This window comes from Callithrix jacchus, chromosome 13 (genome assembly GCF_049354715.1).
Source record: "Callithrix jacchus isolate 240 chromosome 13, calJac240_pri, whole genome shotgun sequence".
NCBI lineage: Eukaryota > Metazoa > Chordata > Mammalia > Primates > Cebidae > Callithrix > Callithrix jacchus.
Genome location: NC_133514.1, coordinates 78,803,682 through 78,821,196, shown reverse-complemented (window position 1 = coordinate 78,821,196; position 17,515 = coordinate 78,803,682). Strand labels below are relative to the sequence as shown.

The following is a 17,515-nucleotide window of genomic DNA, read 5'->3' as shown; positions in this document are numbered from 1 at the left end:
TTTAGCTTCCTTGGTATCTAGATTCTGAATTCTGCGTCTGTCATTTCAGTCATTTCAATCTCTTTAAGAACCACTGCTGGGAGTTTGTACAATTGTTTAGGGGTAAGAAAATGTCTGGCTTTTAGCACTGCCAGAGTGCTTGTGCTAGTTTCCTCTCATCTGTGAGGGATGGTGTTCCTTTCTCTTTTGAAGTTGCTGTCATTTAAATGGGGCTTTTTATAAGTGCTTTATTTCCCTTGAGGGTTTGACTATGGTATAAGTGGAATATAGTTATTGTTTCTGGATGCTTTCAGAGGGCGAAGGCTCTCTACAGGATTTTTATTCTTTGATAAAACCCTGCATTGGGTTTCACAGGCAATGAAAGTTAGTTTTTTGGTGGTGTAATTCAGGCTGCAATCCAGCAGATGGCGCCTAAGACTAAGGTCTTGTAGATAGACTCTAGCTGAGTCATGTGCCTCTCAATGTATTTTAGTGTGCTCTGTGGTGGGGCAGACAGGGTTGGGGAGAGATGATCCCCTCACCAAGTCCATTCCTGGGTCTCATGTATATATAATTGCACCTTAGGTTCTGGGGTACATGTGCAGACCATGCAGGATTGTTGCATAGGTACATATATGGCAATGCGGTTTGCTGCCTCCATCACCCCATCATCTATATCTGGCATTTCTCCCCATGTTATCCCTCCTCAACCTCCCAACCCCCCATGGTCCCTCCCCTGTTGCCCCACAACAGACCCCAGTGTGTGATGCTCCCCTCCCTATGTCCATGGGTTCTCATTGTTCAACACCCACCTATGAGTGAGAACATGCAGTGTTTGGTTTTCTGTTCTTGTGTCAGCTTGCTGAGAATGATGGTTTCCAGATTCATCCATGTCCCTGCAAAGGACACAACTCATCATTTTTTATGGCTGCATAGTATTCCAGGGTATATATGTGCCACATTTTCCTTGTCCAGTCTATTATCAATGGGCATTTGGGTTGGTTCTAGGTCTTTGCTATTGTAAACAGTGCTACAATGAACATTTGTGTGCATGTGTCTTTATAATAGTATGATTTATAATCCTTTGGATATATACCCAGTAATGGGATTGCTGGGTGAAATGGAATTTCTATTTCTAGGTCCTTGAGGAATCGCCACACTGTCTTTCACAATGGTTGAACTAATTTACACTCCCACTAACAGTGTAAGTATTCCTATTTCTCCACATCCTCTCCAGCATCTGTCTCCAGATTTTTTAATGATCACCATTCTAACTGGCATGAGATAGTATCTCAATGTGGTTTTGATTTGTGTTTCTCTAATGACCAGTGATGATGAGCATTTTTTCATATGTTTGTTGGCCTCATATATATCTTCTTTGGAAAAGTGTCTGTTCATGTCCTTCACCTACTTTTGAATGGGTTTGTTTGTTTTCTTGTATATCTGTTATCATTTTTTTGTAGCTTCTAGATATTAGCCCTTAGATTGGTAGATTGCAAAAATTTTTTCCCATTCTGTTGGTTTCAGGTTCACTCTAATGATTGTTTCTTTTGCTGTACAGAAGCTCTGGAGTTTAATTAGATGCCATTTGTCTATTTTGGCTTTTGTTGCCAATGCTTTTAATGTTTTAGTCATGAAGTTCTTGCCTATGCCTATGAACTGAATGGTTTTGCCTAGGTTTTCTTCTAGGGTTTTTATGGTATTATGTCATATGTTTAAGGCTTTAATCCATCTGGAGTTAATTTTAGTATAAGGTGCAAGGAAGGGGTCCAGTTTCTGCTTTCTGTACATGGCTAGCCAGTTTTCCCAACACCATTTATTAAACAGGGACTCCTTTCCCCATTACTTGTTTTTGTCAGGTTTGTCAAAGATCGGATGTTTGTAGATGTGTAGCATTGCCTCCAAGACCTCTGTTCTGTTCCATTTGTCTATATCTCTGTTTTGGTACCAGTACCATGCTGTTTTGATTACTGTAGCCCTGTAGTATAGTTTGAAGTCAGGTAGTGTGATGGCTCCAGCTTTGTTCTTTTTGCTTAAAATAGTCTTAGTATGAGGGTTCTGCATTGGTTCTATATAAAGTTTAAGGGTTTTTTTTTTTCCACTTCTGTGAAGATGGTCATAGGTAGCTTGATGGGGATAGCATTGAATCTATAAATTACTTTGGGCAGTATGGCCATTTTCACAATATTGATTCCTAACCATGAGCATGGAATGTTTTTCCATCTGTTTGTATCCTCTCTTATTTCCTTGAGCAGTGGTTTGTATTTCTCCTTGAAGAGGTCCTTTACATCCTTTGTTAGTTGTATTCCTATGTATTTTATTCTCTTTGCAGCAATTGTGAATGGCAGTACATTCTTGATTTGGCTCTCTTTAAGTCTATTATTGGTGTATAGGATTGCTTGTAATTTCTGCACGTTGATTTTGTATCCTGAGACTTTGCTGAAGTTGCTTATCAGTTTCAGATTTGGGGCTGAGACAATGGGGTCTTCTAAATATACAATCATGTCATCATCAAATAGAGACATTTTGACTTCCTCCTTTCCTGATTGAATACGTTTTATTTCTTTTTCTTGCCTGATTGCTCTGGCTAGAACTTCCAGTACTATATTGAATAGGAGGGGTGAGAGAGGGCATCCTTGTCTAATGCCAGATGTCAAAGGGAGTGCTTCCAGTTTTTGCCCATTCAGTATGATATTGGCTATGGGTTTGTCATAAACAGCTCTTACTATTTTGAGATACATTCCAAAGATACCTAGTTTCTTGAGAGTTTTTAGCACAAAGGCTGTTGAATTTCATCAAAGGCCTTCTCTGCATGTATTGAGATAATCATGTGGTTTGTGTTTGGTTCTGTTTATGTGGTGGATTACATTTATAGACTTGCATATGTTGAACCAGCCTTGCATACTCAGGATGAAGCCTACTTGATCATGATGGATAAGCTTTTCTATTTGCTATTGCAATTGGTTTGTCAGTATTTTATTGAAGATTTTTGCATCTATGTTTATCATGGATATTGGCCTGAAGTTTGCTTTTATGTTAACTTTTTTTTTTTTTTGAGATGGAGTTTCGCTCTTGTTACCCAGGCTGGAGTGCAATGGCGCGATCTCGGCTCACCGCAACCTCCGCCTCCTGGGATCAGGCAATTCTCCTGCCTCAGCCTCCTGAGTAGCTGGGATTACAGGCATGCGCCACCATGCCCAGCTAATTTTTTTGTATTTTTAGTAGAGATGGGGTTTCACCATGTTGACCAGGATGGTCTCGATATCTTGACCTTGTGATCCACCCGCCTCAGCCTCCCAAAGTGCTGGGATTACAGGCTTGAGCCATTGCACCTGGCCAAGTTTTCTTTTTTCATTGAGTCTCTGGTGGGTTTTGGTATTAGGATGATGTTGGTCTCATAAAATGATTTGGGAAGGATTCCCTCTTTTTGGATTGTTTGGAATAGTTTCAGAGGGAGTGGTGCCAGCTCCTCTTTGTATGTGTGGTAGAGTTCGGCTGTGAGCCCCTCTGGACCTGGGCTTTTTTTGGTTGGTAGGCTATTAATTGCTGCCTCAACCTCAGCCCTTGTTATTGGTGTTTCGACTTCTTCCTGGTTTAGGTTTGGGAGAGTGCAAGTGTCCAGGAATTTATCCATTTCTTCCAGGTTTACTGGTTTATATGCATAGAGTTGTTTGTAGTAATCTCTGATGGTAGTTTGTATTTCTGTGGAATCGGTGGTGATATCCCCTTTATCATTTTTTATTGCATCTATTTGATTCTTCTCTCTTTTCCTTTTTATTACTGCGGCTAGTGGTCTATTTTGTTGATCTTTTCAAAAAACCAGCTCCTGGATTTATTGATTTTTTTGAAGGTTTTTTTTTTGTGTGTGTGTGTCTCTATCTCCTTCAGTTGTGCTCTGATCTTAGTTATTTCTTGTTTTCTGCTAGCTTTTGGGTTTTATCTTGCTCCTCTAGCTCTTTACATTTTGACAAGAGGGTGTCGATTTTAGATCTTTCCTCACTTCTCTGGTGGGCATTTATTGCTATAAATTTCCCTCTAGAGACTGCTTTAAATCTGTTCCAGAGATTCTGGTACGTTGTGTCTTCATTCTCGTTGGTTTTGAAGAACATCTTTATTTCTGCCTTCATTTCATCGTTTATCCAGTCAACATTCAAGAGCCAGTTGTTCAGTTTCCATGAAGTTGTGAGGTTCTAAGTTTCTTAATCCTGAGTTCTAATTTGATTGCACTGTGGTCTGAGAGACTGTTATGATTTCTGTTCTTTTGCATTTGTTGAGGAGTGATTTATTTTCAATTATGTGGTCAATTTTAGAGTAGGCATGATGTGGTGCTGAGAAGAATATATATTTTGTGGATCTGGGGTGGAGAGTTCTGTAGATGTCTATCATGTTTGCTTGGACCGGATCTGAGTTCAAGTCCTGGATATCCTTGTTAATTTTCTGTCTAGTTGAACTTTCTAGTATTGACAGTGGATAGTTAAAGTCTCCAACTATTATTGTTTGGGAGTCTATGTCTCTTTGTAGGTCTCTAAGAACTTGCTTTGTGTATCTGGGTGCTCCTGTATCAGGTGTGTATATATTTGGGATCATTAGCTCTTCTTGTTGCATTGATCCTTTTACTGTTATATAATGTCCTTCTTTGTCTCTTTTGATCCTTGTTGGTTTAAAGTCTATTTTATCAGAGACTAGGATTGCAACTCCTGCTTTTTTTTTGCTTTCCATTTGTTTGGTAAATCTTCCTCCATCCCTTTATTTTGAGCCTATGTGTGTCCTTGCATGTGAGATGGGTTTCCTGGATACAGCACACTGATGGGTTTTGACTTTTTATCCAACTTGCCAGTCTGTGTCTTTTAATTGGGGCATTTAGCCCATTTACATTTAAGGTTAATATTGCTATGTGTGAATTTGATCCTGCCATTTTGATGGTAGCTGGCTGTTTTGCCCATTGATGCAGTTTCTTCATTGTGTCAATGTCTTTACCATTTGGCACGTTTTTGGAGTGGCTGGTACTGGTTGTTCCTTTCTATGTTTAGTGCTTCTCTCAGGAGCTCTTGTAAAGCAGGCCTGGTGGTGATAGAATCTCTCAGCATTTGCTTATCCATAAAGGATTTTATTTCTCCTTCACTTATGAAGCTTACTTTGGCTGGATATGAAATTCTAGGTGAAAGTTCTTTTCTTTAAGGATGTTGAATATTGGCCCCCACTCTCTTCTGGCTTGTAGAGATTGGCTGTGAGTCTGATGAGCTTCCCTTGTGGGTAACCTGATCTTTCTTTCTGGCTGCCCTTAGGATTTTTTCCTTCATTTCAACCCTGGTGAATCTGACGATTATGTGCCTTGGGGTTGTTCTTCTTGAGGAATATCTATGTGGTGTTCTCTGTATTTCCTGGACTTGAATATTGGCCTGCCTTGCTAGATTGGGGAAGTTTTCCTGGATAATATCCTGAATAGTGTTTTCCAGCTTGGATTCATTCTCTCCATCACATTCAGGTACACCTATCAAACGTAGGTTAGGTCTTTTCACATAATCCCATATTTCTTAGAGGCTTTATTTCTTTTCACTCGTTTCTCTAATCTTGCCTTCTCTTTTTACTTCATTGAGTTGATCTTCAATCTCTGATATCCTTTCTTCTGCTTGGTTGATTTGACTATTGAAACTTGTGTATGCTTCACAAAGTTCTGGTGTTTTTCAGCTCCATAAATTAATTTATATTCTTCTCTGAGCTGTTAATTCTCATTAGCATTTCATCAAACCTTCAAGGTTCTTAGTTTCTTTGCATTGGGTTAGAACATGTTCTTTTAGCTCAGAAGTTTGTTATCACCCATCTACTGAAGCCTGTTTCTGTCTATTCATCAGATTCATTCTCCATTCAGCCTTGTTCCCTTGCTGGTGAGAAGTTGTGATCCCTTGGAAGAGGAGAGGCATTCTGGTTTTGGGTGTTTTCCTCCTTTTTGTGCTGGTTTCTTCCCATCTTTGTGGATCTGTCTACCTGTGATTATTGTAGTTGGTGACTCTCAGATGGGGTCTCAGAGTGGATGTCCTTTTTGTTGATGATGAAATTATTCCTTTCTGTTTTTTAGTTTTCCTTCTAACAGTGAGGCCCCTCTGCTGTAGGACTGCTGGAGGTCCACTCCAGACCCTGCTTGCCTGGAGATCACCCGAGGTGGCTACAGACCAGTAAAGGTTGCTGCCAGTTTCTTCTCTTATCTTCATACCAGAAGGATACCTGCCAGATGTCAAGTTTAGTTCTCCTTTATGAGGTGTCTCTTTGGATATATGGGGGTCAGGGAGCTATTTGAGGAGACAATCTGTCCCTTATAGGAGCTCAAGTGTTGAGCTGTGAGGTCCATTGTGAGCTGCTAAGGAGGTACATTTAAGTCTGCTGCAGTAGAACTCATAACTGCCTTTTTTCCCAGGTGCTCTGTCTTGGGAAGGTGGGGCTTTATTTATAAGTTCCTGACGTGCTGCTCCCTTTTTTCAGAGATGCCCTGCCCTACAAGGAGGTAGCCTAGTCACAGTCTGCCAGCAGAGGTGTTGCTGAGCTGCTGTGGGCTCTGCCCAGCTGCTGTGTGAACTTCCTTGTGGTTTTGTTTATAGAGGTATAGTTAGAACTGCCTCAGTAATGGTGGACTGCCTCAGTAGTGACAGACTGCCTTGGTAATGGCGGACAGCCTCAGTAATAGTGGATGCCCTTCCCCTTACAGAGCTGGACCAACTTGGGTCCAACTGTGCTTGCTGTGAAACTCAATCCAGGGCATTTCAGATTGCTGCTCTTTGTGGGGGTAGGACCCACAAAGCCAGATCACCTGGCTCCCTGTTTCAGCCGCCTTCTTTTCAGTTGAATGGGCAGCTCTGTCTCCCAGGCATTCCAGGTGCCAGTTGAAACAGCTGCCAGGGTTTGTATGAGTTTTTCTGCGGAGACCCACTGCGCTGGCTGATACAGCTGTGCTGGAAACTCGTGACACTTTTCAGCCCAGGAATCTCCTGGTCTGTGGGCAGTAAAAACTCGTTTGGAAATGCAGTGATCACTCACCCTCTGCGTTGTTCTCACTGGGAACCGCACTCCAGAGATGTTCCTATTTGGCCATCTTGGATCCCTCCCATGCTTGGGTCTTAAGGGAGCATCCTCCAATCACTGGTGCTGTGCCAGCCTTTTGTTAGTCTTAAAGAGGGCTCCAGTGAGCTGTGCTCCTCGCTCCCTTTGAAGTCCAAGGCAAAGATTAGGTGACCAGGAGACCCACAGCTCTCAGAACCCACCAAGGTTCTCTGTTCTTGGCAGAATCAGAGCAGGTTGTGGGGTACGTCTGTGGTGGTGGTCCATTGATGCAGTAGGTCAAGTGCAGGAAATCTCTTGGCAGGGTGATGTTGCTGTGAGTATGCAGCTGGTGTAGTGCCATGCCTGCGTTTTTGTTTTTTGGTTTTTTTTTTTTGGTCAGAAGTCAGCAGTGGGACCTGCCCAGCTCCACCTACTATAGGGTCTCCTTCTGATGAATACCCCAGAATTCAGCCTGACCAGCTTTTGTCCCAAGCCTCCTGCACCCAGATTGCTGGGCTGTTAGGTCGTGAGGCTCTCCTGGGGAGAGGCTGTGGCTGCCAGACAGGCCATACCCCTCCCAGACTGGCCCAGCAGGAGTCACAAGGCACATCCAGCTCCTGTGTCAGCCCACAAACCCATGCTTAACTCTTCCCAGCACTTTGAGAGTAAGGGTTCTTCCTTCACCTAAGTTCTGGCCACAGATCTCAGCTGAATACTCCTGGGCTGCATGCTTTAACCCTGGGGAGCTAGGACTGGCTCCAATGGCTTTGTTCTCTGGCTCCTTGAGGTTGAGCACCAGCCTTGCAGGGGTTGGGGGTTGGGGGAGCTCAAGGTCTTCTCAGAACACCAACGAAAATGCTCTAGTGGTAGTTTCCAGCAAAAGCACTCTGGGGCAGTGGAGGCTGTGCTGTGTGCCCACTCCTATAATTGTGGCCAGGCAGGGACTCGGGGATGGGTCAGTGGACAGGTGGGTACATAGGTCAGATGTGCCCTGATCATACAGGAAAGGCAGCCCTGCTATCTCCAGGTTCAGTAGCCAACAAATGTTATAGCCTTATAGAGAAATATGTAGAGTCTTGGGGATGTGCACCTGTGGTCATGTTTTGTTACAGCTGTCCCCATGCCAAACCCCCCTGGGTTCCACAGAGGCTCAAACTCTGTATCTCTGCTGACTCTCCAGGTGGTTCCCCTTGCCAACTCATGTGTCCATGAGGTTCATAGGATCTCCTGCAGCTAGGATCTTGGAGATCTGCAGTGAGAGTGGGCTGGTCTGCAGTTACTTCACTCACTCCTTTCTTAGGAGTTGTTCAGGGCCAGGAATATGTTCTAGAGCTTGGCAACCCCATGCAGGGTTACCAGCTTCCTCTCTCTTCAGCCCTAGAATCTGCATCATCTCTCCATTGACTCTCAGTGCTTTCTTCCCAAAGATCTGTTGAAAGTATAATGGTTTACTCTATATTTTTGTCTCTCTTGGTGGAAGATGCTCTTCCTGGCTGTATCTAGTTGGCCATCTTGTCCCTCTCTTGTGATTTTTAATTAAATTTATTCCTATGTATTTTATTTTTTGGACACTATTTTAAATGGAATTTTTAAAATTTCATTTTTGAACTGTTCATTGATGGTGTATATAAACACAACTGAGTTTTATATATTGATCTTTTATCCTGCAACCTTGCTAAACTCATTTATTAGTTCTGATAGTATCTTACTGGGTTCCCTAAGATTTTCTATATACAGGACGATGTTATCTGCACAAATAGTTTTATTTCTTCCTCTTCAGTCTGGGAACGTTTTCTTGACTAGTTGTTCTGGTTAGAACTTTCAGTACAACGTTGAATTGATGTGGAAAGAATAGATATCCTTGCCATGTTCCTGATCTCAGGGGAAAAGCATCTAGTCTTTTACTTACTTATTTACTTACTTATTTTTTCCACCTAACCAGTGTGCTGTAGCATCCAGTCTTTCACCATTAAATATGATGATAGTTGTGGAATTTTCATTAGGGTCCTTTATCAAATTGCGGAAGTTCTCTTTTAGTCCCAGTTTTATTTTGTTTGTTTGTTTTAACCATAAAAGGGTGTTGGATTTCCTTTTCTCTATTAAGATGATCATATAGTTTTTGTTCTGTATTCTATTAACATGGTAAATTACATAGATTTATTTTGAATTTTTTTCTTTTTTTTTTTTTTTGAGATGAAGTCTCACTCTCTTGCCCAGGCTGAAGTGCAGTGGCATGATCTTGGCTCACTGCTAACTCCACCCCTGGGTTCAAGCGCTTCTCCTGCCTCAGCCTACTGAGTAGCTGGGATTACAGGCACCTGCCACCCCACCCAGCTAACTTTTGTACTTTTAGTAGAGACAGGGTTTCAGCAAGTTGGCCAGGCTGGTCTTGAACTCCTGACCTTTTGATCCACAAGCCTCAGCCTCCCAAAGTGCTGGGATTACAGGCGTGAGCCACCGCACCTGGCTGATTTTCAAATGTTAAAACAACTTTGCATCCATAGGATAAATACCACTTCATCGTGGTGTATAATCCTTTTAATATGCTGCTACATTTGGTTTACTAGTATCCTGTAGAGGCTATTTGCATCTACAGGCATACCTCAGAGATATTGCAGGTTCAGTTCCAGACCACCCCAATAAAGTGAATATTGTAATAAAGTGAGTGACACAATTTTTTTCCCAGTGCATATAAAAGTTATGTCTACACTATACCGTAGCCTACTGAGTGTATAATAGCATTATGTCTAAAAACAAAACAATGTACATTTCTTAATTAATAATGCTTTACTGCTAAAAAATGCTAATGTTCACCTGAGCCTTTAGTGAGTTGTAATCTTTTTGCTGCTGGAGCTGGAGAGTCTTGCTTCAGTGTTGATGACTGCTGACTGTTAGGGTGGTGGTTGCTGAAGTTTGGGTGGTTGTTGAAATTTCTTAAAATAAGACAACAATGAAATTTGTGACATTGATTGCAACTTCCTTTCACAGAAAATTTTTCTGATGCTGTATGATAGCATCTTACCCACAGTAGAAGTTCTTTCAAAATTGGAGTTTTCTTAAACCCTGCCTCTGCTTTATCAACTAATTTTATGGAATATTCCAAATCTGTTGTCATTTCAACTACATTCACAGCATTTTCATCAGGAGGATTTCATTTCAAGAAAACATACTCTTTGCTTATCCCTAAGAAGCAACTCCTCAATCCATTCAAGTTTTATGATGAGACTGCAGTATTCAGACACATCTTCAGGCTAATTCTAGTTCTCTTGCTGTTTCTACATTTTCAGTTAACTTCCTCCACTGAAGTTTTGGATACCTCAAAGTCACCTATGAAGGTTGGAATCAACTTCTTCCAAACTCCTCTTCATGTTGCTATTTGACCCCCTCTCATGAATCATGAATGTTCTTACTGGAATTTAGAATGCTGGATCCTTTTTAGAAGGTTTTCAATTTACTTTGCCCAGGTCTATCAGAGAAATCACTATCCATGACAGCTATAGCCTTATAAAATGTTATTTCTTAAATAATAAGACTTAAAAGTCTGAATTAATTCTTGGTCATGGGCTGCAGAATGAATGTTGTGTTAGCAGGCATGAAAATATTTATCTTGTACATCTCCATCAGAGCTCTTGGGTGACTAGGTACACTATCAATGAGCAGCAACATTTTCAAAGAAATCCTTTTTCTCTGAGTAGTAGGTCTCAACCATGGGCTTAAAATATTTAGTAAACCATACTATAAACAGATATGCTGTCATCCAGGCTTTATTTTTCTATTTAAAGAACACAGGCAAAGTAGATTTAGTATAATTCTTAAGGGTCCAAGGATTTCTGGAATGGTAAATGAGCATTGGCTTCAACTTAAAGACACCAGCTGCAATCGCTCCTAACCAAAGAATCAGTCTATCCTTTGAAGATAGGTATTGACTTCTCCTCTCTACCCATGAAAGTCCCAGATGGCATCTTCTTCCATTTTAGGCTAGATGCCTAAAATCAACAGAAGGCTGTTTTGTCTGCATTAAAAATCTGTTTAGTGTAGCCACCTTCCTCAATGATCTTAGATTTTCTGGATAACTTGCTGCAGCTTCTGTATTAGCACTCGATGCTTCACCTTACATTTTCATGTTATGGAGATGGCTTCTTTCCTTATACCTCATGAATAACCTCTTTTATCTTCAAACTTTCCTTCTGCAGCTCCTCTCTGCTCTGTCCTCATAGAATTGAAGAGAGCTATGGCCATGCTCTGAATTAGGATTTTGCTTAAGGAAATGTTGTAGTTGGTTTGATCTTCTGTCCATTAAAACCATTAAAACTTTTTCCATATCAGCAATAAGGCTGTTTTGCTTTCTTATCAAGTGCTTATCAGTGGAGCTGCACTTTTAGTTTCCTCCAAGCACTTTTCTTTTGCATTCACAACTTGGCTGACTGGTCCAAGAGGCCTAGTTTTTGGACTATGTCAGCTTTCAACATGGCTTCCTCACTTATTTCTAGCTTTCAATTTAAAATGATAGATATGTGACTCTTCCTTTCACTCTAACACTTAAGAGGCTGTTATAGGATTATTAATTGGACTTATTTCAAAATTGTTGTGTCCCAGGGAATAAAGAGGGCTGAGGAGAGGAAAAGACAGCAGAAGGACCAATGGGTCTAACAGTCCACATGCACACATGCATGCATACCCACTCAATTTATCATTTAAGTTCATCTTCTCATATGTGTGTAGTTTGTGGTGCCCCCAAACAATTACAATGGTAACATCAAAGACCACTGAACCCCACACAGATATTCTAATTAAAATGTTTGAAATAATGCAAGAGTTACCAAAATATCATGCAGAAACATGAAGTTAGCATGTGTTGTAAAAATGGCACTGTGAGACTTGTTTGATGCTAGGTTGACACAAATCTTGAATGTATAAAAACACAGTATCTGCAAAGTGTAATAAGATGAGGTATGCCTATATATTCACCAGAAATACTGGTGTTTAGCTTGTCTTGTTTTCCCTTGTTATGTCTGTCTGGCTTTGATATCAGGGTAATGCTGGCTTCAAAGAATAAATTGAGAACGGTTCCCTCTTCTTTTTTGAAAGAGTTTGTGAATGATTGATATTAATTCTTCTTTAAATGCCTAGATGTTGAACAGCATATCTGAATTTCATCTATTCAGAATATCAGCATGAGACTCAATTTAGAAATATAACTTATATTGATTTCCTGGGGCTGTTGTAACAAAGCAGTATAAATTGAGTGGTTTAAACAATAATTTTTTCACTGTTTTGAAGGCTAGATGCCTAAAAATCAAGGTGTAGGCAGGGTTGGTTCTTTCGGAGGACTGTGAGGGGTTATCTGTTTCATGCCTCTCCTAAACTGTGGTAGCTTCAGGCACCCTTTGGTTTGTGGATGGAGTTTCTCATATCTGCACATCATCTTCCTTCTCTATGTGTCTGTCTCTGTGTCATTTCCCCTTTTAATAAGGACATCAGTTACACTGGGTTAGGGCTCACCCTAATGATCTCATTCTGTTTGCTTACCTCTGTAAAGACCTGACTTCTAAATAATGTAACATTCTGATGTATTGGGGGGTAGGACTTTCTTACCAGTGGACAGAATTCGACTTACTGCAGTTTATGCAGATGCAGTTAGTAAGGATGAGGTCATAATGGATTAGAGTGGGCTATAAATTCAATATAACTAGCGTCCTTATATGAGGAGGCAGAGAAGAAAGACATGCAGAGAGTAATGCCAAGTGAAGACAATGGCAGAGATTGGGATGAGGCATCTAACAAGCCAAGAATTGTAAGCAATCACAGAATTGAGAAAACAAGTCTTCTTCAGAACCTCTGTTCTCGGTCTTCTCTTCTTCCAGGTCAATGAATGTATTTCATCATTAAACCTTAAACATTAAACCAATGAATGTATTTCATTTTTTAAAACCCTTATCTTTTTTCTTTGTGGTTCAGTTTGGACATTTTTTATTGACCTGTGCTCAAGTTCACTGATCCCTTCTCGTGTGTGTCCAATTTGCTGTAAATCCCATTCAATTAGTTTTTGATTTTAGATACTTTTTGGTTTTAGGATTTCCCCCCTACTTTCCAGACCTCTTCTGAAACTTCCCATGGTTTTACTTATTATATTTACATTTCTCTGTATACATTTTTAAAACACCGATACTTATTTTGAAGAATTTGTCTGCCAATTCCAACATCTGTATCACCAGTGGGTCTGCTTTTTAAAATGTTTTTTGAAAATAGTCAATAAAATAGACACTTTGTTAGATGTGGTCGATTTCCATTTTGTAGTTGGCTTTAGAAATAGCTCTAAGGTCTTAGAAATGGTCTTTATTTCTACACATGCCCTTCTTGGATTTCAACTTAAAGCTGACAGTGTTTATCAAGCCCCTTCAGATTTGAACTTCGACCTCTGTGGTGCTGGGCAACTGCTGAGACAGCTGCTCAGATCTTTCTGCTTTTCGGTGGTTGTTTTTCTTTGAGCTTCTTGGAGTTTCATCCTGAGCACACAATTTAATCAGCCAACCATCTGTGGAAAGTTTGTATGTAGATTTGGGGGCTTCTTTCTCCAACTCCCTGTGGTCTAGGATTTCCTTCCCCAATTTCCAGCCTCTGTTTGCTCTCAAATAAGATCTCTTGACCCCTCAGTCTAATATAATTATCACCATCTACATGAACTGTATCTACCTCCAGTGTGCTCAGTACATGGTGGAGGCTTTCTAGGGGAAAAGCTGAGATCTTACCCAGTGAAATCCTTAATAGGGGTCAAATCCCCTACAGTTTCTGTTCACTTGCCTGGGCCATCATTCTTTAAATAATATTTTGTTCAAAATTATTGTTACTAAGCTTTAGTCTGATACAAGCTAGTCTTAGATTGCCAGAAGATAGAATTAACTTCTGTTAATATTCATGCATGATGGCTTCCTCTTTTTGATAATAATTTCATATCTGAATTTAGGAGTATGGGGGTCAGGATTGATAGTTTTCCAAAAAACTTTATATATATATATATATATATATATATATATATATATATATATATATATATAAATTTTTTTTTTTTTTTAGATGATGTCTTGCTCTTTTGCCCAGGCTGGAGTGCAGTGTCGTGATCTTGGCTCACTGCAACCTCCATCTCCAGATTCAAGTAATTCTCATGCCTCAGCCTCTCATGTAGCTAGGACTACAGGTGGACACCAACACACCCAGATAATTTTTGTAATTTTTAGTAGAGATGGGATTTTGCCATGTTAGCCAGGCTGGTCTCAAACTCCTGGCCTCAAGTGATACATTCACCTTCGCCTCCCAAAGTGCTGGGATTAAAGGTGTGAGCCACTGCATCCTGCAAAGATTTATTTTATTCTAATCGTTTTTGGGAAGTGGTAAATCTAATTATTTTCTTGATCGACAGACTTCAAGAATGTGACATTAAATCCCTGATCTATATGAAAGGAGACCTATGATTAGAGGTGGCACCATCATCTCATTCACTAACCAGAAAAGGGGCAGAGTCAGTCAGATTTCTTTTCAAGAAGGCTGACTTCCCTATCCACCCTTCAGTTGTAGGTGTTAACACCTATTAATATCCCAACTTCAAGATGCAGGGATCTTTGGTTTATTGATGTCTTTGAGATGGAGTCTCACTCTATATCACTCTGGCTGGAGTGCAATGGCACGATTTTGGTTCACTGCAACCTCTGCCTCCTGGGTTCAAGCTGTTCTCCTGTCTCAGACTCCTGAGTAGCTGGGATTATGGTGTGTGCTACCACACCCAGCTAATTTTTGTATTTTTAGTAGAGATGGGGTTTCACTATGTTAGCCAATCTGGTCTCAACCTCCTGACCTTAGGTGATCCACCTACCTCAGCCTCCCAAAGTGCTGGGATTACAAGTGTGAGCCACTGTGTCCAGCCAGATCTTTGGTTTAATTTCCCAACTTCGTTCAGGCCTAAGCTCCCATTCCCCAAACTGCAGGCATTATGTTTTGTTCTTAGAAGAGGAAGGGCTTTCATATTTAATAGTTATGATTATCGTCCAAGTTCATGTTTACCAGTCTGGCCCTTATGAATTTTTCATATTTTCTGGTGATCTCAGCATTCCACTTAAAAGTATATTTGCAGTAACTTATTCAGCCTTTGGCTGTTTTGTAGCAGTGCAGGGCTTTTCAGAAAGCCTTCATGCCAGCGGGGTTAATACCTTCATCCCTTTCCCCAGCACTTTATTGAGGCACATTTTACATACAGTAAAATGCATATATCCCAAGTATACAGTTCAATATATTTTAAAAAATATACACATACATATATATGTATAGGTTACCACTATTGCAGTTGAGATATAGACCATTCCATTATTCCAGAAAGTTCTATGCTCTTCTCCAGACTATACTTATCCCCAGAGATAACCATTCCATATTTGTTTTGTCTGTTTTTGAGTTTCATATAAACTCAAAAGTATTTCTAGCTTCTTTTATTCAACAATATTTTTAAGATTTATCTATATTGTTTTACCAGTACCTCATTATTTTTAGAGACAGTATCTCTGTCACTCTGGCTGGAGTGCAGTGGCGTGATCACAGCTCACTGTAGCCTTGAACTTTTGGCCTCAAGGGATCCTCCCACTTTAGCCTCCTGAGTAGGTGGAACTACAGGTGTATACTGCCATACCCAGCTGATTTTTAAAGTTTTCTGTAGACACGGTATCTTGCCATCTTGCCTAGGATGGTCTTGAACTCCTGGGCTCAAATGACCATCCTGCTTTGGCCTCTCAAATGGTTGGGATAACAGGTTTTAGCCACTAAGCCCAGCCTATTCTTTCAATTGCAGATTAGTATCCAATGTATAAATATACTATTACTTGATTATCTATTAATGTGGTGACAGATATTTGGGTAGTTTTCAGTTTGATGATACTATAAAAATAAAATTGCTATTCTTGTACAAGCTTTACTATAAAAACACACCCTCATTTCTCTTGGGTAGATCTTTAGAAGTGGAATCAGAGTCACGGGTAGGCATTATGTTTACCATTATAAGCAACTGGCAAACTGAGACTCCTATCAGTTTTTCCATATTCTCACCATTTGGTGGGTATGTGGTGGTATCTTCTTGTGGTTTCATTCTACATTCCCCGATGGCTGACATTGAGTGCCATTTCCTATGCTACTCATGCATCTGGAGAGCTTCTCTCAAGTGTGTATTCAAGTCACTCATTGTTAAATTGGGTTGCTGTTACAATGGTTTTAAACTCTTCTCTTCTTTGCTTTCCTTTGTTAGTTCTGTGTATTGTGAATATTTTCTCCTGGGCCGTGGTTTGCCTTTTCACTTTAAAAGTATCTTTTTAATGAGAAGTATCTAATTTTGATAAAATCTGTCAGTTTTTATATTTAACCTTCATATATATCTTCAGCTATCTTTGCCTACCCCAGTGTCAGAAGATAGTGTTTCCTTTTACAAGATTTATTGTTTTGCCATTCACATTTAGTTCTATAATCCACTTTGAACAAATCGTGCACAGTATGAAGACATCAACATTGTTTTTTCCCAGACATCCAGTTGCTTCAGCTCCAATTGAAAAATCTTTCCTTTTTCTATTTAATTCAGCTTGGTGTTTTTGTTGAAAATCCAATAACCATATACATGTGGGTCTATTTCTGGACTTGTCTATTAAGCTATTTGTTTATTCTAATTCTAGTACCATACTCTCTTAACTATTGTAGCTTTAGAGCAAGTCTTGACATTGGGTATTGTAAGTACTCCAGTTTTGTTTTTCTTCTTCAGAATTATCTTGGCTATTTTGGGTCTGTTGCATTTTCATATATACATTTGCCAATTTCTACAAGACAGCCTCATGGGATTTTTATTTCATTGAATTTAGATATCAATTTGTGGGGAACTGACATCTTACCATTATGCAGTCTTTCAACCCATGAGCATAGAATATCTTTTATTGTGGTGCTCTATAATTTTTCCAGCACTATTTTGTAGTTTTCGGAATAAAGGTCTTGCATATCTTTTGTTAACGTTCTTCCTAATTAGAAGTTTGACTTCTTTGATGCCAGTATAAATGGCATATTTTAATGTTGAATTTTCAAGTGTTTGTTGCTAGGGTATAGATACACAACTGAATTTCATATATTTGTCTGATATTCTGCAAAAGTATCAGTTCTGGTAGATTATCAAGCAAATGCTTGGCAATCTTCAAGAAATCAGAGAATGGAGAAAATGTCATCTAATTAGAAACAGATCTAATTTTCCAAATGGCCTAAAAAGGTAATCATTCTTTGTGTACAACCTCTCACAGTTATGACCTCAGAAACACCGTCTTCTAAGTTTCTTTTTCCTTTGAAGAACAGGCAAATCTGCTCTTGATATACTTCCTGGAGGATGAGAAGAACATCAAATTTCTTTGGAAACCTCTGTTTTCCAGCTAAAGGTAGAATGGGGGCAATGAGGACATGGCCTACATGATGTCTTCCATCTGCAGAATAGATGAATATT

General features: G+C 39.9%; 1 long non-coding RNA gene across 1 annotated transcript in view; it reads left to right on the top strand.

Moving 5' to 3' along the window:
• LOC128929471 (uncharacterized) overlaps positions 1 to 17,515 on the top strand; it is a 106,515-nt gene that overhangs the window by 35,766 nt on the left and 53,234 nt on the right. The gene's annotated exons all lie outside the window — the stretch shown is intronic.